This window comes from Dermacentor andersoni, chromosome 1 (genome assembly GCF_023375885.2).
Source record: "Dermacentor andersoni chromosome 1, qqDerAnde1_hic_scaffold, whole genome shotgun sequence".
In the NCBI taxonomy this organism is placed as follows: domain Eukaryota; kingdom Metazoa; phylum Arthropoda; class Arachnida; order Ixodida; family Ixodidae; genus Dermacentor; species Dermacentor andersoni.
In genome coordinates this window covers 331,308,493-331,329,594 of record NC_092814.1, presented here as the reverse complement: position 1 = coordinate 331,329,594, position 21,102 = coordinate 331,308,493, and positions in this window count along the sequence as shown.

Sequence of the window (21,102 nt, the reverse complement as noted above, 5' to 3'; positions counted from 1 at the left end):
CGTCACTATAGCGTTATCACGAATCGATCGCGGTTCGGCGCTAGGTTATAGCTGTCGCTTCTATGGGCGCCGCTATGTTTGTTGACGCAAAGCTTCTGGGGCAGCTTTTGGTGCTCCCGCCAAATCCGTTAAATAGCGTGCCCGACGCAAAACCCAAACGCAGTTTGCGGCTCCATACATTTGGGGCTCCTATTTTAAAACTCTCTATTATATAGCTATTATTGCGATGAGCGAGGACACGCTGTCAGAACGCGGGCGTGACGAAGATGGCACCAGCGACGAACGAATTCCCCTTCATACCGCCTCTCGTTTCAACTAGGCGCGCGAGACACAGCGCGCACGAAGCCATCAGCTGTCCCCGGCCGGCTGGCCTTCGAACCCAGTGCAAACTGCCTTGAAGATGGGAAGCGCGGCGGCGCGCTCAGCCTCCGCAGCTGGAGCAAAGAGTAGATGCACAGTAGTATATGCCTCTACCCACCATAGTTGCTTAGTGGCTCAGGCACTGCGCTGCTAAGCACGAGGTCGCTGGATCCAATCCCGGTCACGGCGGCCCCAAATCGATGGGTGCGAAATGCAGAAACGCCCGTGTACTGTAGATTGCGCGCACGTTAAAGAACCCCTGGTAGTCAGAATAATCTGGAGCCGCCCACTATACGGTGCGTCTCATAATCAAACCCTCAAAAGAATTTAATTAATAGTGCATAGGCACGCGACAATCACACTTCCTCGCCGAATGACCAGGCCATTAATACATGACAGAAAATTAGTGTCGGCACATTCAATGCAACTTGTGTAGAATTATCTCTCATTGTAATTAGTAATTATCTCTCTCTTAGGGCAAGATTTCAAGAGACAACCAAAACGCTCATTCTCCGAACTCGCTTGGTAGGAAACCAGGCGAGCGACTTGAAATTGCTTATAAAGTTTAGCGCACCGCGAATAAAGACGGCAAATTTTCTAGAACTAACTGACATCCTATAAGCATTATATTTAATGTTTTTTTTTTATTCTGCCACGCCCTACTAGTGAACTGAATCTATCATCACAGCTAGATTGCAGGCTATCATGCGTGTCCCAGGTCTTGTGCTCGGTCTACATTACGCGGGATGTGCGCGTTATGCTCTTAGTAAGCTTTTTTATTTTTTCCAGTGTAAATGGCGTTCACTTTTTCTTTCTCGCAGTATATATTCCTTGCTTAGCGCTTCTGTATCTAGCTCCAATTTTGGGATTGCGGCCTCTTTAGTAGCCAAGCTTCCCAATTATGTCGCAGTTAATTGTCACAACGCCATTTTTATGGCCGGAAAATACCTACCACGAGGTTTCTGTATCAGTCGGCAATCGCATGACACACAATATCGCCGACACCACAACGCTGTCATCTCGCAGCATCAAATGGCAGTCGGGTGACTTCACGCCGAAAATCGGTCAGAAATACCTTACTCTTGATTTCCGCTGATGCACTTATTTAGTGGGTACTCTAGTACTGCAGTACTTTAGTTTCTGTCGCTGTAGCATTGACTATAGGGGTGATCGTTTTTAAGTTTCCAGGAATTTTTTTTTAAATCGCCTGTTGCAGATGGCATAATGCTTGTGCTTGAGCTGGATTGTTCAAAGAGGCGGACATTGTTAGCACGAGCAATAAAAACACGTATGCGACTAATTAACAAAGACGCAATAGTTAACTTTTCATTTATTCGCTTTACGGCACATATTGCAATTTGCGAATCGTAGCCGGTGAGTTTGCAAGACGTATCCACTTGAAAAGAATCTCCAGAATTACACCAGTTTCGAGATATGATTCCCCAAAACATGGGATGAAATACATGGGTGTTCCAGTTAATTTTGTGCTTCAATGCATAAAAGGGCGTTTTGTTAAAAAAGTGAGTGGAACAACAGTGCATTTCTTACGGCGATTTTGATAAGGCATATCTCCAAACTGGAGTCATTCTGGAAATTCATTCCAAGTGGACACACCTTTTAGGCCTGGGTGAACAACAATAATAAAGAGCTCATCGACATCTGCTGAATATGTCCTCGTAACAGCAACCTGGGGCAACACGCGCACGGCTTCCTTTGAGCTCCGAACAATGAAGCGTTGACAGCTATATAGGCGGCATGTCAAGATGCGCCTGGAGATGGCAGCCCGACTAAACCTCGTGCCAAGTGCTTCTCTCTGAAACAATCAGCCGATGTGTGCGATCCATCCTGGGCCTTGTCTGCAAATAGCGCTTCGAGACTAGCGCATTAAACTTCTTTGGCAGCTTTTCGGAGCGACTCAACATTAGAATTCCCCAACAGCCTCACGGCGGCGCTCTTCCTTTTTCATGCAATAAATACAATGCACTCAAAAATTCTTCAAAAACGGTTTCAGGTGCTCTCTATCTGTACATATCATATCATAACATAAACACCACAAACTGGCGTTTTTTTATAGGAATAATTAATTGTCAGGCTTTCTACTTTCAAATATCCGATGATCTTGTGAGGGGTCTAGATGCTGGTCGATCACTTTCTGCGCAATGCAAGCAGCCTTTACCGACACCTGTGGCTCGCTCCCTGCACACTTTGCCTACATCGGCTTCCCTGGACTTATGGCCCCGCAGGGGTGTCTGCGTCAGCAGGCTTTTGGTGTGTTGGGAAATCAGGAACCTGAGCACATGGGCTTGGACCCTCCCGCGCTTAGCCGTACATGGCCTTTAAGGCCCCTCGGCGGAGGCACCTGACACTTCCTGGGGAAATCGGCAGTCACTTATTCCAGTCCTCTTCTCCACGCTTCTAATTTCTTATAAATTTTATTGATGGCAAGGGTTAACCTTGCGTGGCTAACCTGTCTTAGTTATATCGTATTTGGTTAGCAATGCTGCACAGCTGGCGTTGGCAGGACTTCCCATGCAGGAATCCTGTCACGCCCCCTCGTTGAGCTCGTTAGTGGGCGGCTGGCATCGCTGCCGAAATTAATTAAGGCTTCATGCGTCATCTTCCTCCCCTTTACTACCTGATCGTCCTTTTTCCAAAAGCGGGCACACTGAAGAAACGTTCAGCATTTTTTGTGTAACACAAAGAAAACTTCCTCCACTACCCTGTGATATGCATACTGAAAATCCTGGAAAGACTGTCAGAACCATCTTACCATTCTTTGTTGCTAAATGCCTCACGGACCCACTGGGTCCGGGCTCAAAGGGACAAAAATGGCTAGCGGTGACCTTCTGCTTGAGGTACGCGACAAGCTCCAGCATGGAAAGATTTCAAATCTTCTGGAATTTGGTGATGCTTAAATCACGGTGGCAACACATCGGTCACTGAATACATCCAAGGAGTGATATCAGACGATGACGTTTTGTACTTGAGTGAAGCGCTCCTAGAGGGCTCCAAGGACAAGAACATCATGCAGGTACAGATAATGAAAATGAAACGGAACAAAGAAATTCCGACAAAGCATTTGATACTTTTGGTTCAAGTAAACCGGGGGGCCGAGACAATCGAGGCTGGGTATACATCCCAAACCCACGCAGATGTTTCAAATGCCAACGATATATGGTCATGGTTCGCGAAGCTGCCGAGGCCAACAAACTTGTGCTAAATGCGGGGACCACGATAACTGTGCACTCCATTGTGCGAACTGAGACTGCGAACATGCTGAATATTCCCGTTATGGACCGACATGAAAAAAAAAAGAAAAGATTGTCACTATCACCGTAAAAGAGAACATTTCTTTCGAATAAGCGCGTTCATATCTCCACAGCAGCCACTATGCCGATGCGGCGCATAAGGAGGCAGCGCCGCAGCGGACTCCGGCACTTGCCAGGCCCACAAGCGCTGTGGCCGCAACCGTGCTACCTGCCCCCTAGGTGCTATAGCTGGCAGTGCTGCTTCCCCATCCCCGAAAAAGAGCCTATCGGACACCGCGCTGGTGGGTTCTGGGTTGTCATCTCTTGAGGCGATAGACGAGGCTATCACGGCGAACCAAGGAGGTTTAAGTAAAACTGCTGGAGTGTAAACTGTGTTACGAACGTGAAGCCAAAACTATGAATGAACAGAAGAATGGTGAAGAAGCGCTTTTCGCAAACTTCCCACGAGTTAATCAACCTCCTTGGTTAATCATGGCTTATTTTGCTATACAGATACTTATCTACGTGTATCTCTGTATTACTGGTCTTAGTGTGAAATCTAAATATGGCATTAAGGAGAATGTTATCAATATCCAGAAGTTACAACTTTAATTGGGAACAACCAGCTTTTATTTTCTAATTAGCCTAGCATTAAAATAACAGAGTCAAATCATTTAATCTGTAAGCGAACACCACTCGACAAGGCTCTATTTCAGGTGAAGCAGGGGCAGCATTGCCTTCATCTTTCCTGGTAAGAAGCTACGGGAGCTTCCACTCCCGCAGTTTTTGTTTAGCCTCCTTGCGGCGAACACACCGCTCACAAAAGCGGGTGTCCAGCGCCTTGCAAGAAGCAATGGACGCTATCCCAACCAGACGGCGCCACCATCGCCTAGGGAGTAGCGATACACTCTTGACTGCTCGAAAAAAGAGAAACCACGCATTACGGGGTCCGAGAAAGGGTCTGTATTATATTTGTTACCTAAACACACAGGACAAGCCTCATTTTCACTATGGGCGTGCAAATAGTTCAATGGAACGTCAGAGGTCCTCTCCAAAATCTTGAGGACATTTAAGAACTGTTTCACAAATTTAGACCCAGGGTACTGTGTATTCAGGAAGCACCTCAAATCTGCACAAACTTTCTTCGGCATTATGTCATTTCTCGGAAAGACCACGACGACGCTGTCGCGTGGTGTGGCGGTGTAGATACACTAGTTGACAGACGTGTTGCCTGCCGGCAACTACAACTCCGAACCCCCGTTGAGACAGCTGCTGTCCAGGTGGTGCTGTCAGATAAGTTAGTCACGTTCACATACTGCCACCCAAGTTATCAACTCTCTGGAGCAGAATTTCAGAACTCCATTTATAAACTTCGTCACCCTTACATAGCCACTGGAGCATACAGTCGCGCATACAGTCGCGCATCTGAACGCGCATATAGTACACTGTGGGACGACTCGCGCCGTGATGGGAGACGGTGGCTAACGGAAAATTTCCTATTCTTGTCAAGTGCCTACTTGCTTTACAAGCAGGAACCAACATTGTACAGCCCTCCATACAATAAATTTTCCTCGATAGATTTGAGTATAACGTCCAGTACAATCGTATCGTATCTGTAGTGGAATGTCATTAATAACCCTTATAGAAGGGACAATTCTTGTATCGTTTTAAACCTTACAAAACAGGTTGAATGCCCCACCCACGTTCCTCGATGGAATTTTAATTCATCCCACTGGACACAGTTTCGTGAACTAACATATCTGACCTGGGATTATGTGCATGTACTTAGTTTTTATGATGAAGTAGCACACTTAAAAGCGTTTGTAACTATGTGTTCCCTAAATAAACGAGTTGCCTTCGAAACCACGTATTTAATGGTGGGATGAGGAGTGTAAGGAAGCCCGGAAAAAGCAAACCAAGGCTTGGAATCTCCTTCGTAACTCCTTGACCACAGAGAACCTCATTAGCGTTAAGGTGGTTAAGACACAAAGTAGAAGAACGTACCGCCGTACTAAACAGGAAATCTGGCAGAAACACATCAGTAGCATTAGTTCTTATAAAGATGAAATGGAAGCCTGGAACAGAGTTAACAAATTAAAAGGCGGACAATCTCATCCTCTACCATAAGTAAGTGCACAGAGAGATGCCCTCGAAGAGCAAGCTAATTTTCTAGGTGCACACTTTGAACACATTTCCATTTCATACCACTATTCTGACGCATTCCTAAAACGTCAGCAACAAGCAGAGCGACTGTCCGTGAATCGGAAAAGCACACGAAGCGAACCATACAATCGCCCATTTAACATGGCTGAATTTCATACTTCACTGAACCGTTGCAACAAGCCTGCTCCAGGAACCAACAGAATAGTTTACGACATGATTAAACACTTAAACTCTGAAAGTCAGATAACACTCCTGTCACTTTTCAATGAAATATGATCTACGGGTTACATTCTCTCTGCTTGGGAACAAGCAATTGTAATTCCAATCCTCAAAAGAGAGCAAGGACCCGTCTTTAGCCGGTAGCTACAGACCTGCAGCGTTGACAAGCTGCCTCTGCAAACACTTTGAGAAAATGATAAACTGGTACCTGATCCATTATTTCGAGAATAACAAAATAGCAAATCCCCTACAATGTGGATTCAGGGAAGGTAGATCTACAATAAACCACCTTGTGTGCATGGAAGCGAACATCCGGGATGCCTTTATACACAAACAGTTTCTCCTATTAGTATTTCTCGACATGGACAAGGCCTACGATACTACATGGCGCTTGGGTATTTTCCGTTATTTGTCTGCAATGGGTATCTGTGGCAACTTAACGAGCATTATCGAAAATTATCTATCCAATAAGACGTTTCGTGTGAGAGTTGGCAATATCCTATCCTGACCATCTACTCAGCAGAGAGGTGTTGTAGCCCAAGGTAATGTGCTGAGCTGTACTCTCTTCATGGTAAAAATGACTTCTTTGCTCACCTTTATACCATGCACTTTGTTTTATTCCGTATATGTGGACGATGTGCCGATCAGATTCAAACCATGTAATCTTGCTATCAATGGGCGACAGGTACAGTTTGGCCTAAACAAGCTGTGTAAGTGGGGAGATGAAAATGGATTTAAACTAACACCTCAGAAAATTACCTGCGTTCTCTTCTCAAACAAGAGCGGAATATTATTGAATCCCAATATTTACCTGAGTGGAGAACGACTATTTCGGAGCTCGTAACATTAATATTTAGGTATAATATTAGACTCCAAATGAACTTTCATGCCTCACCTGAAATCGCTTGAAGAGGAACGTCTCAAAATGATGAAAATACTGAAGCTCCTGTCACTCATGTCCTCGGGAAGTGACAGGAGATGCCTCTTCAACTTGTATGAGAGTCTTATACGGTCCCGCCTTGACTACGGTTCCATAATTTATCAGTCTGTTGTGTCTAGTGCTTTAAAGATTCTGCATCCTGTTCACGATCTGCGTATCCGCCTGGCTACAGGCACCTTCAGGACTAGTCCTGCAGAAATCCTTCATGTTGAGTCCATTCAATGGTCTGTACATCCCCAAATGCCATATTTAGCTTTTTTAGCAAAATTTTAAACTGCGAAAGGAAGACAGGACATGACCAGAAACATAGACGCATTTCTTGAAACTAACAAGATGTTTGCACTTTCCAGCATGGTTTTATGCGTGGCCTTGGCACTATAACACAACTGACAGAATTCGTTCATGCCATCAGCAGCTCTTTAGACATAGGTGACCAGATTGATGTTGTTTTTAAAGACTTTACAAATGCCTTCGACACAGTCTCACACCCTAAACTTATGCACAAGCTGTTCGCTATACTAAAAAATGCATCTTTGGTTCGCTGGATATCGGACTTTCTTTCCCAGCGTTTGCAATATGTATGTTTCAACTCTACTAACTCACCCTTGATGCCTGTTTCATCAGGGGTTCTCCAAGGCTCAGTACTGGGTCCTCTTTTATTCCTGCTTTATATTAATGATCTACCCCTACAAACCTCAGTTAAAATACGGTTTTTTAGAGATGATTGCGTTTTATATCATACAATTAAATCTCCTACTGATCATGTTGTACTTAACAATTATTTTGCTGACTTCTGTAACTGGTCCAAAGCATGGCAAATGAATATCAACTTTTCCAAAATTGTCTCCATGTCCTTTACACGACGCTCATGGCCTTCTTTGCCTATGCCGTTAACAATATTACTTTAAATAAGGTATTCGAATTCAAATATTTGGGTATCCTACTAACACACGATTTGTCATGGTCAAAACACATTGATGTCACCTGCAACAAGGCCCTTAAAAGACTAGGTTACTTACATCGTAACCTTGTTCCTCTTGCCGTCTTGCTCCTCAAGAAATTAAACTTCTTACATATAAAACCCTCATTCGCCCCATCCTCGAACATGGCTGCGTTGTATGGAACCCATACAAACACTGTGACGTCACAAAACTAGAATCAGTGCAAAAAAAGGCAGTGCGTTTTGTTTGTAGGAGATATGACAAGGAAATTTCGCCTTCTAACTCTCTTCCCCTACTTGGTCTCACTCCTCTTGCAGAGCGTCGCAAACGTGAATGCCTAAAATTCCTTCACACGTTAATCAATTCTCCTCGCCTCTCCTCTCTAGATAACTACTTGACTTTTTCCAAACCCTCATGTACGAGGAGTCGCCATGGTCTAAATATCTCAACCTTTTTTCCCACACTGATTCCTTTAAACACAGTATTTTTCCATCAACAATTGAAGACTGCAATCCATTACCGGGCAACATCCATTAACTACCACTGAAACAATTCACGCAAGCTTGTTTATAAATGTATGTTTGTTGTTCGTCCCACTCCTGCATAGCCTCCTTGAAGCTGCAGTATGCATAAATAAATAAATAAATAAATAAATAAATAAATAAATAAATAAATAAATATAGCGCAGACTTCCAACTGCCTTTATTTAGTGAACGCAAGGAACTTATAACGTTCTACAATATAAAAAAACAAGCAACCATCGCGATGAAATTGCGGACGAGACAGTGACAAAAGAAAAAAAAGAAAGCCCACATATGCTTTAAGAGCGCGGGAGAGTCCTAATGTGCCCATCTAAGACTTTAATTTCTTTCCTTGATAGTGATAAAGAAGGTGAGCTAACGAAGTTTTCACCTGTTTTAGCGATGTGGGATGCCTCGATGGCTTCTCTTTCTACTGTATTTTTGATTTTGCCTTTGAAAGGAATTTAGTCTGTTCCAGATACGGCAAACAACTTTTGTTGTTGCATCCCTTGCAGTGCAAGAAGAGATTACTGCCAGTGCCAGTGCGCATGGATCCCTCGTGTTACTGTGCAAAAAAACATCAAAACATCGGCCAGCTCGATCTATGTAGGACCGGCAGCACGACAGAGTAATCTCGTGGATAACTTTAAAGATGCATTTAGTGAACTTGTTCTGATGGTTCTTGCACGAGCAATACTCCTTTTCTGCATTATCAGTAGTAGGCACACTTTCTTATGTTTGCAAGGCACTGAAAAAACGACACGAATCCCATATCTTTTTGCAAACTTCTTAATGTTATGGGATAGATATGCAAATATAGCATGGCAAAAGATGGTTTTGGTACGAGCATTGCTCTTTCCTTTCTGGAGATTTTAGTTTTTGGAGCAGGCTCTTGGATGTACTGCAAACTGAAGGATGTGGGTAGACAGCCGACATCAGACGCTCAACCTAAGATTTGAAACTAGATGATACAGCATGTGCACAATATTTCTATAGGGAAGAGAGGCAACTAGACATGATGGTGCCCAGTTCCACAAGTTTTGTATGTGCACTCTTGTAAAATAAAATACTTTTGTTAGACCTTGGATCACACGACCAACAAATGTGGGCATCGGTGAATTTAAGGTTTAGAAATTAGATGTGGTTTTCCTTAGTCAATTCATGAGTGAAATTCAAACCTTGCCCCTCAGAAGAGAAGGAGTTAAGAACATTGGTGAGAACACTGTCGAGGTGATTCATTATTGAAATAATTATCTAACATCACTAAGAAGTCGTCGACATAGCGAAACACGTGTAACACTAGAAGTTCACAAAGTTCTTTCTCCAGGCGTCTATCAAAGAAGGGCATAAAAATGTCACACTACCCAGGAGCAACCAAGGAACCAATGCTTATACACCAGATTTTTGTACATTAAGTGACCCTCGTGAAAGGTGGCTGTGGTGCCTAAGTAATACTGTAACAGCTCCAAAAAATTATCTCTACTGACGCCAGCTGCATTCCGAAAAACTACCTTGCCATGCTCGCCAATACTTTCGCTGATGGCCTTATACAGTCCCTCGTGCGGTATAGAATAGAAAAGGTCTACTACATCAACAGAGAAGGCCTTAGCAGGGAGCGGCATTCCTTTATCCCTGGCTTGCAGAAGGTCCTTAAAGCTGCGAAGGAGGTATGAATCATGTCCCTTAATTTGGTCGAGGTGTTGCTTCAGAAAAAACCCGTGGCACCCTACCAGCTGTCCCTCTCTGAAACAATTGCGTGGAGCGGGCAATCCACCTTGTGTGTTTTGCCAGTAAAGAAGATTTCTAAAGAATCTCTGTCTGCTTTAGAGACAGAAGTTGCAACGGCATCAATATTCATTTTCCTCAGTGTTTTTAGGGCTTGTTTCCTTGGAAACTTGGCGCGGGAATCCACAGGTTTGAAGTGCTTTAGAACAGCTTGTTGGGCCTTCAAACATGCCTTGTGGCATGACAACGAAGCCGCCCTCCTTATCCGCTTCCATTATGGACAGCCCGCATTCCCAAAGGAACCAAACTATTCTCTTGACCGGGGCTTTTGTAGAAAGCAGTCGACTTACGTTCCGTAGAAGGCAGTCCACACTGTTACCCATGGCACGTTCCCTAGCCTGTTCAGAGGCATGCGAGTCGACACGTGGCACCGTGCCAAGTAACTCCGGACGGCCAGTCGGAGGTTAGAAGCAAAACTTCGGTACCTTTTGCAGATGCTTTTTGATGGCTCCTGGGAGGCCGACGTTCCCCAGGACTGGCAAAGCACTCTGGATGCTCATTGATTGGCTGGAAGAGTAAGGCGCGTTCATTGCCAAAGAAACTGTCACTTGCGCAGTATTACGTAATGCAGAAGCCGTCTCGCCACGTACCTCATAGATGACAACCTTCAGCTATTGAGAGTAAAGCCTCCCTCTCCTCCATGCTCCTGGTTTCATAATTTTGCAGATTCTGCATGCACGGCCCCAGGACAGTCCCACTGCACCTAAAATGTCTCTGGATTTCAGGCAGTACAAGCTTCCGCTTAAGGCAGTATGCCACGATTCTGGACTGGCACTTTGACAGGGCAATCAGGTTAGCGTAGGTAAAAGCTGCTTGTTCCTTGTTCTTGGGAGGTAGAAAGGAGCCCGGAGTAGACGAAATACACTGAATTAAGGCATGTTGTTGGGCTAGTCAGTTCATAGATTCAGACTTTCTAGCGCAGTTTAAAAATTTGCTGAATCTACGAACCGACTATCCCAACAACGTGCCTTACTTAGTTTCCTTCTACTTCCTGAAGGTAGAAACAAACGTCGAACATTCATGTCACTCTATTATTTGCGACGTATCCCCTGCCAGACTTTATTGTAACCGCCCAGCTATGATGACTCCTTTGTCTTTGTGTTTGGAAGCATTGCCAGAAGAAACAGGCGTCCCACTTCGAGAAAGTGTCCTAATGGCTCGTACTCGCTTTCTACCCCCTTGGGAATGGCGAACTATCGAGTGTGATATAACTTTTGCAGAAATATCAAAACATGTACCTGAAACGGTTATATGCTCTCACTTCCTTGAACTTAAAGCGAGGTACTGTTGTGCAGAATTTTACACAAGTGCTTCCAAGTCTCCCGCTGGTGTGGCTTATGCCGCTCTGGGCGCGTCCTTTTCAACATCTGGTGTATTAAATCCACACATCAATACTCACACCTGTTAAACCTATAAAGCAGACAAATGTCACTAAAGCTATTGTGTTCACGGACTCATTGAACGTCGTTTGAGCCCCAATAGCTTACAAAAATATAAAAACCCTGCCTTTCATCAACTGCACACATTGCTATGGGCAGCGTACATGTGCAACCAAGGCATTCTCATTTTCTGGGTATAATTGAATTGCATTCTAGGGTTTTACATGCAAAAACCATGATTTCATTATGGGGCACGCTGTTGTGGGGACTGGATTAATTTTGGCCATCTGGGGATTTTTAACGTGCCCCCAATGCACAGGACGCAGGTGTTGCATTTCGCATTTCCTGTGACCTCGTGCTTAGCAGCGCCACACCATAGCACCTACGCCACTACAGCGGGCTAAGTTGTTGGGTGGTGGTGGTGAGTTGTAGCCACAGGAGGGTTTAGCCTCTCGATCAAGGCCGGAAATCGCTCCGCATGAGCGTCTCTTATCGAATCACTGTGGTGTTTTACCATACGTTCATCAGACCAGTCTCTCCTAAGAATGCGATAAGGAGACGTGAAGTTTCTCTGCGGACTATAACTGGTGATTCGGGAAGCACAAGGTTTTACAGGCACGTATGTGGAAGGTCCTTTTGTTACTGATTTCTCAGGAGAGCGTCCCTTTCATCTTGCAATTTTGAGCACGACCACAGAAGGCGTTCAATGTCTCCCGTCTCGCCGCATGTCGTACAGTTCGGAGAATTGATATGCCCCATCTTAAATAACCATGCTGGTGAACTAGCCGATCCTGTCCTTGTTCGATATAGAACTCTCGACGAAATCTCTTGGTTACGCATGGCATATGTGGTGGAACTCAAAGTGACTCAAAGCGATTTCGCATGTCAGATTTCTTAACTTGATTACTTTGGGCCCTTGACTTTGGGAGGGTGATGGAGTGCTGTGTATGCAAGAACACCAAATTTTTCGTTACCTGCAATACCTTGCCACAGAGGCATAAAATGCAATGTAGCTGCTAACTAAAATGCAACGTCAGCAGCTTTCAGTGATATAGACCTAAATATACCCATAGCAGCTACAGACCTTAAACTCTTCTTACGCCTGCCTGTCGTTTCAACGTGAACTAAACGGCGAGAACACAGCGCACATGAAGCTATCAGCCCCCGCCTGGCCTAGAGTATGAACTCATTGCAGATCGTTTCCAAGATAGGGCCCGCATGGGCGCGTTCAGCCCCTGCCAGAGCAGAATGCCGGCCACCCTCCCCACGTTTCTTTGCGCGCAATGGAAGACGGCGTACTTCCTCCCCGCCTTTCTCTCCGCACAAGATCGAGCCACCATCATCGGCTCCCCCTTGCACGATTTCACTAACACCCGCAGCATACGACGCATGGCCGCAATGCTATCGCATTTGGACTTTGTATGGAACATTACAGTGACTGTGAAGGGTGAAATGCGTCTGGATTTCCATATAATTGCTATGGCAATAAAATATTTTGGCCAGGTTATTGTAGAACTCCCCTTGGAGGTTTTAGCTGCAATGCAAGCATATTTGTACAGCATGTGCCTCCCAGCCCTTGCGTCCAAGGGCTCTGTTGAGGTAGTACTAGTGCTACAGTCAACTATACGTCTCACTATTCATCCTTTGTCGAAAAAAGTTTATGAACATAGCACACATCACTAGTCATTGTGATTATTTTAATATATTAATATTTTAAGCAATTTACGCGACAGATTTAGGCTCCTTTAGAGCCATGTTACATCTTTGTCTCCATGTACAATGGCATATTACACCATGTGTTTGGCGTTCTTTCACTAGAACTGGCCCTTGCGCCATTAAAATTCATTTATCAATCAACTTTTGTCGTGGTGATTAGTTGTGAACGGTCCAAAGCTGGCTCGAAATAAAACGGGTCATTTCCTCATTATGCGTTTCACATCAGCAGTCACGTCGTCTTTGCTGTTACTGTTAATTCGTTTAAACATTTACATGCACCACGTCTTCCTTCTCCCTCCCCTGCTTCATATTTCAAAAAATAAATAAATAAATAAATAAATAAATAAATAAGCAAGCAAATATGCCTCGTGTATGGCTATATAGCTATATATAGCTATATAACTATATAGCTATATGGCTATATAGCGTATATAGCAGCGCAGCGGTTGCGTAGAGGTAGAACACCCGCCTCGCGTGCAAGAGGTCCGTGGCTCGAATTCCGGTGCCGCGCAATTTTCCACCGGATTAAAAAAAATAAATCCGCGTGTCGATAAAATTGCATAAACAGGCCTGGAGTGGCCTGATCCCGGTGACCAGAACCGGTAACGCACTCCCTCACCAGAGCAGGATTGGCCACCCTGGTGCAGTAACTTGGCCACAACCTCCTATATGAACACCACAATCAAACCCCGGCCCTCAGTCCCCAGCAGCTGCGAAGCAACTGACCACGGCGGCGGTCAGACCTGCGACGCAGCAGGGGGTGCTAAGAATCCTTGGCTCCGGACAGGCCGCCATTGGAATATGAACCTGGCAACGTTTCACGCTAGAACATCATCTAGTGAGGCGAGTCTAGCAGTGCTATTGGAGGAATTAGAGGTCAGTACATGGGACATAATAGGGCTCAGTGAAGTTAGGAGGCCAAAACAATCTTATACAGTGCTAAAAAGCGGGCACGTCCTGTGCTACCGGGGCTTAGCGGAGAGACGAGAACTAGGAGTTGCATTCCTGATTAATCAGAACATAGCTGGTAAAATACAGGAATTCTATAGCATTGACGAGAGGGTGGCAGGTCTTGTTGTGAACCTAATAAGAGGTACAAAATGAAGGTTGTACAGGTCTACGCCCCTACATCCAGTCATGGTGACCAGGAAGTCGAAAGCTTCTATGAAGACGTGGAATCGGCGATGGGTAAAGTCAAAATAAAATACACTATACTGATGGGCGACTTCAATGCCAAGGTGGGCAAGAAGCTGGCTGGAGACAATGCAGTGGGGGAATATGGCATAGGCACTACGAATAGCAGGGGACAGTTATTAGTAGAGTTTTCGGAACAGAATAATATGCGGATAATGAATACCTTCTTCCGCAAGCGGGACAGCCGAAAGTGGGCGTGGAGGAGCACGAATGACGAGACTAGAAATAAAATAGACCTCATACTCTGCGCTAACCCTGGCATCATACAAGATGTGGACGTGCTCGGCAAGGTGCGCTGCAGTGACCATAGGATGGTAAGAGCTCGTATTAGCCTAGACCTGAGGAGGGAACGGAAGAAACTGGTAGATAAGAAGCCGATCAATGAGTTAGCGGTAAGAGGGAAAATAGAGGAATTCCAGATCAAGCTATAGAACAGGTATTCGGCTTTAACTCAGGAAGAGGACCTTAGTGTTGAAGCAATGAACGACAATCTTGTGGGCATCATTAAGGAGTGTGCAATACACTCCTTAATACACTCCCTCCGTTAGACAGGATCTGATCAAGAAACGCCAATGTATGAAAGCCTCTAACCCTACAGCTAGAATAGAACTGGCAGAACTTTGGAAGTTAATCAACAAACGTAAGACAGCTGATATAGGGAAGTATAATATAGATAGAATTGAACATGCACTCAAGAACGGAGGAATCCTAAAAGCAGTGAAGAAGAAACTAGGAATTGGCAAGAATCAGATGTATGCGTTAAGAGACAAAGCCGGCAATATAATTACTAATATGGATGAGATAGTTCAAGTGGCTGATGAGTTCTATAGAGATTTATACAGTACCATTGGCACGCACGACGAGTCTAGAGGAATTCGAAATCCCACAGGTAACGCCGGAAGAAGTAGAGAAAGCCTTGGGAGCTATGCAAAGGGGGAAGGCAGCTGGGGAGAATCAGGTAACAGCAGATTTGTTGAAGGATGGTGGGCAGATTGTTCTAGAGAAACTGGTCACCCTGTATACGCAATGCCTCATGACTTCGAGCGTACCGGAATCTTGGAAAAACGCTAACATATTCCCAATCTATAAGAAAGAGGACGCCAAAGACTTGAAAAATTATAGACCGATCACCTTACTGTCCGTTGCCTACAAAGTATTTACTAAGGTAATCGCAAATAGAATCAGGAATACCTTAGACTTCTGTCAACCAAAGGACCAGGCAGGATTCCGTAAAGGCTTCTCAACAATAGACCATATTCACACTATCGACCAGGGGATAGAGAAATGTGCGGAATATAACCAACCTTTATATATAGCTTTCATTGATTACGAGAAAGCGTTTGACTCAGTCGAAACCTCAGCAGTCATGGAGGCATTTGCGGAATCAGGGTGTAGACGAGCCGTATGTAAAAATACTGAAAGGTATCTATAGCGGCTCCACAGCCACCGTAGTCCTCGATAAAGAAAGCAACAAAATCCCAATAAAGAAAGGCGTCAGGCAGGGAGATACGATCTCTCCAATGCTATTCACAGCGTGTTTACAGGAGGTATTCAGAGACCTGGATTGGGAAGACTTGGGGATAAGAGTTAATGGAGAATACCTTAGTAACTTGCGATTCGCTGATGATATTGCCTTGCTTAGTAACTCAGGGGACCAACTGCAATGCATGCTCACTGACCTGGAGAGGCAAAGCCGAAGTGTGGGTCTAAAAATTAATCTGCAGAAAACTAAAGTAATGTTTAACAGTCTCGGAAGGGAACAGCAGTTTACAATAGGTAGTGAGGCACTGGAAGTGGTAAGGGAATACATCTACTTAGGACAGGTAGTGACTGCGGATCCGGATCAGGAGAATGAAATAATCAGAAGAATAAGCATGGGCTGGGGTGCGTTTGGCAGGCATTCTCAGATCATGAACAGCAGGTTGCCATTATCCCTCAAGAGAAAAGTTTATAACAGCTGTGTTTTGCCAGTACTCAGGTACGGGGCAGAAACCTGGAAGCTTACAAAAAGGGTTCTACTTAAATTGAGGACGACGCAACGAGCAATGGAAAGAAGAATGATAGGTGTAACAGTAGGGGATAAGAAAAGAGCAGATTGGGTGAGGGAACAAACGGGAGTTAATGATATCTTAGTTGAAATCAAGAAAAAGAAATGGGCATGGGCAGGACACGTAATGAGGAGGGAAGATAACCGATGGTGATTAAGAGTTACGGAATGGATTCCAAGGGAAGGGAAGCGTAGCAGAGGGCGGCAGAAAGTTAGGTGGGCGGATGAGATTAAGAAGTTTTCAGGGACAACATGGCCACAATTAGCACGTGACCGAGGTAGTTGGAGAAGTATGGGAGAGGCCTTTGCCCTGCAGTGGGCGTAACCAGGCTGATGATGATGATGATGATGATGATGATATGGCTTATGTTCATAATCCTATATTATCATGCGATATTTTGGTACATGGGTCTTACTGCATGGCTTCCAGTGGTAGCCTGTGTGAATTGAGACCGCTACCTAGTATATGGATTGCTCAATAAATGCTGGTGCCCCAAAATATTTATTCCTCAAATTTATTCAGGGCACTTTTATCTCTTTCTATATGGTCCCCAGTAAATGGAATGCGCTCGTCCCACCGTTACTGCCATGCCTAGATAACATGAGCCAAGTCGTTTTTCCACACCTATAGTTAAAAATCGCCTCCAATTCTTTTCTACACCAGGCTCCATGTCATGTGTTATATCAAAATCGTGTCATTTTCTTACTGTTTCCCAAAACATTGCAGCAATTCACTTGCCCATCTTATAGTCCAGATGCGGCAGCCTCGGACTTCTTTATGTATCTCACGGTAAAAGATTGCTTTGACATACTACTAGGCATGGTTAACCATTTCAGGCTTAATTTTTTTCGCCATAATGCGTCTGGCCGGGGTAGATTTTTTATTGTAGATTTAAATTCTTCAGAGGGACCTATTTCGAAAAAAAATTACCGTAATTTTTCTAGGGTGACCGTAAAGTGAGAAAAAAATATTTTGCATTGGTATATATATATATATATACTGATAATTTATCAATACCAACAATAAAAAAGGAAATAAACTTATCAGAATGAAAAATTTGATGCATTGTTATACATATAGTTGAAGGCTTAGAAAATGCGCACACGAGAATATTTCGTAAGTCTCAAATGTTCGTGCTCTTACACTAATATTTACGTCCATAGCGTAATCGAACTGCGTAGGTGAGCACACTCAAGAAAACTGTGTGGTTGTGTTCCCGTCAAAAAAAAAAAAGAAAAAAAAAACACGTATGACAAACTTCTGCTAATGTTCATCTTATTGCCAACCATAGGCAATTAGTTTTCCAGACGTGTAAAAAAAAGAAAGAAAAGAAAACGCATGCACGGCGGCATCCTTCATATGTGCACTCCTGTGAGCAATAAATGAGCGAGTAGCAGGCGGTTGCCCTCTGAGCGATTAGTAACAAGACAGCTATAACTTTTGCAAGTGCAAGAAGCCGAAACCGCGCGTGAAACAAAACCCAAACTAACTACCGCGCCGCCTGGCCGCGCGCGCCAATGTGTGAGCGGTAGTATATAGACGCGCCGGAGCAAACAGCTCTAAAACAAACCATGCAACGAAAACCGAGAGAGCGAGGCGCGAGAAAACAATTCTGCGTATTCCCACATAGTGGCAGCACATGCCAGGAAAGAAAACGTTAGGGAAATGGCATGTTTTTTAAACCTGCAGACCATTTTGGACTCGTTCGCGGCGCCGTATATTTACGTCATTGACCCTGAAAGGGTTAACCATATTGAAGTGGGCGCCAATGAATTTTCAGAAATAAAGATGTTATAGCACCAAGCTCGGTCTTTATAGGGCAACCCATGTATGCATACATGGCACCACCAAATCGGATGAAATGACGGGCGCGTTTGCCATTTTACGTCATGTGACTTTCCCCGATTGCTGTGCCGTCACCGGTGGCTCGAAGCAACGCTGCACTTGGAGAGTGTTTTTGATATTGTTATGCGGCGCTTGCACATTAACGCGACAAAGCTGCAGCAGTGTCTTGAGCGCAAAGAAGACGAGGTCGGGGAAAAGCGCTGCATGAGCTTCTGCTTGGAACTGCCGCTTGATACCAGTGTACATACATATCGTGTAGATACACTCCTGCTTCCTCTTTACGTACGTGTAATCTGCGTATAACTTTGGTGGAGGTGGTGGCATATACAGTAGAAACTCGTTCATGTGTTCTGGAAAAAATCACGAGAAAACACTTACTAACTGGGAAAACACATAATCCAAAGTGAGTAAAAAAATTGACAGACATCTACGTAAGGCGAAGCGTTGCGCAGCATTGTTGTGGCACGATACGCCGACGCGTGTCGAGCTGGTGGTGCTCTGGCGGCCCGAGACTCGTTTTGTTGTTTTTCTATTGCGTGGTGTTTTAAGAGGGTGACGAGAAGCCGAAACGAAATCGAGCTGCTGGACGACGCCGGATGCCGCCAAAGTGAAACGTGATGGCCACATCGCACTGCCTGCAGCAGGGTACAGCGGCATGTTTGGATTATCACGTACTAAAAGCGTGCAGTATGCTATCAATGGGCACTCCGCGCCACACGCTGTAAAACAGATAGGCGAAGATTGGTGGCGATAGCTGTGAATGCCACGTGCGACGACCCCGAAGAAGATTTGCTGGCACCGAAATGAGAAACTGAGTGCGCGCCAGCGCTTTCACGTGTTGGGCGGGCGAGTATTGCGGTGAAGATGCCGCGGCGGGCAGCTATATACTGTTGTCGATCGCGTGTGCTCCTCGCGCATTTGTTTCTTTACATGGGATCTAGTGACCGGAAAACGTATCATATGATCGCAGTTCGGCAACCTACTGAACGTTGGTGCTGAAAATATCGTGTTTTCCGGGTACGTATGAACCGGGCAAAAATGAGCATAGCTCTATTGGGTCATTTTTTTGTGTTCTCGACTGTGAACGCTGGTCAAAGAAAACGCACACAACGGGAACATATCAACGAAGTTCTACTGTACTACATACGGTGGAAATGCAGCAATATACTATACGGGGCAATGATCTCAAAGTGTTCCAGAATTTTAAAAAATTATATTCTAGGGTTTTTCGTGCCAAAACCATGATATGATTATGAGGCACGCCACAGTGAGGGACTCCGGAAAATTAGACCACCTTAGATCTTTAATATGCCTCCACTGCACGGGACACAGGTGTTTTTGTATTTTGCCCCCATCGATGTGCGGCCGCCGCGGCCGGGATTTGATGCCATGACCTCGCGCTTAGCAGCGCAACACTTTCTGGAATGTGTAAAAATGGCCTGTTGCATATAACTTAATTCTATTCCTTGAAATAGATTATTCAGAATATTTAGCTCGCAGGGTCACCACTTGGTTAAGCAATTGAGATGTAATGTCTATTTATACAAGCATTACCCATGCATTTCTGCCACAACACCCTAAACAAATCAATTTTCCCATCCAAGTATGCCTCATACGAGACTGGAACTAAAGCATAAGTTTTGTGAGAAGGTTTATTGGTGGCGCCTAATGCGAAGGCACAGCGACCGGGAACGGCGAGGCAGCCCGAAGCACTGTCCAAACGGACGCCAGCAGTCAACAGCGCGAGCGGAGACGAGCCGCGTGTTGGCGATGCGGCTGTGCCGCGAGGCGCGTCTTCTTCTTCACAATCTCCCCCCGGACAAAAAGAGCCATCCTGGCGCCTTAAGAATCGGGAGGTAGAGGGTCGTGGTAGGGCTTGAGACGCGAGACGTGGACAATATCACGTCCACGCCGGCGCAAGTCTTCAGGTGGTGACAGGGGCTCAATGAGAAAATTCACCGGGGACGTTTGTTCCAAGACTCGGTAAGGCCCTTCGAATTTTGGGACGAGTTTGGAGGAGAGCCCCGGCGTTTGGAAAGGGACCGACAACCACACAAGAACGCCTGGAGCGTAGGTGGTGTTTGGACGCGTGTCGATGCGGTTTTCTTTCTGGCGCTGCTGTTGCTCTGCCGTAAAGGAGCGCGCTAGCTGGCGGCATTCTGCGGCTTGTCGGGCGACGTCGGACACAGGTAGACACTCGGAGGCGTCAGGACGGTATGGAAGGAGCGTGTCGATGGTATGCGTGGGCTCGCGGCCATACAGGAGGAAGAAAGGTGAAAATCCCGTAGTGGCCTGGATTGCGGTGTTGTACGCGAACGTGATGAATGGAAGGATGCGGTCCCAGTTACCATGATCAGATGCCACGTACATAGAGAGCATATCACCAAGTGTGCGGTTAAACCGCTCTGTGAGCCCGTTAGTCTGTGGATGGTATGCCGTGCTTGTCCGATGAATAATGTGGCATTCCGAAAGCAAACTTTCGACGACTTCGGAGAGGAAGGCGCGACCTCGATCGCTGAGGAGTTCTCGAGGTGCGCCGTGTCGAAGCACGAAGCGATGTAGGACGAAAGAGGCTACATCCCGCGCTGTAGCACTTGGTAAGGCAGCAGTTTCGGCGTAGCGTGTCAAATGGTCAACAGCAACTACGATCCACCGATTGCCGTCTGGCGTCATAGGAAGCGGGCCGTATAGGTCGATGCCGACGCGATCGAAGGGTGCGGCAGGGCACGGGAGCGGCTGCAAG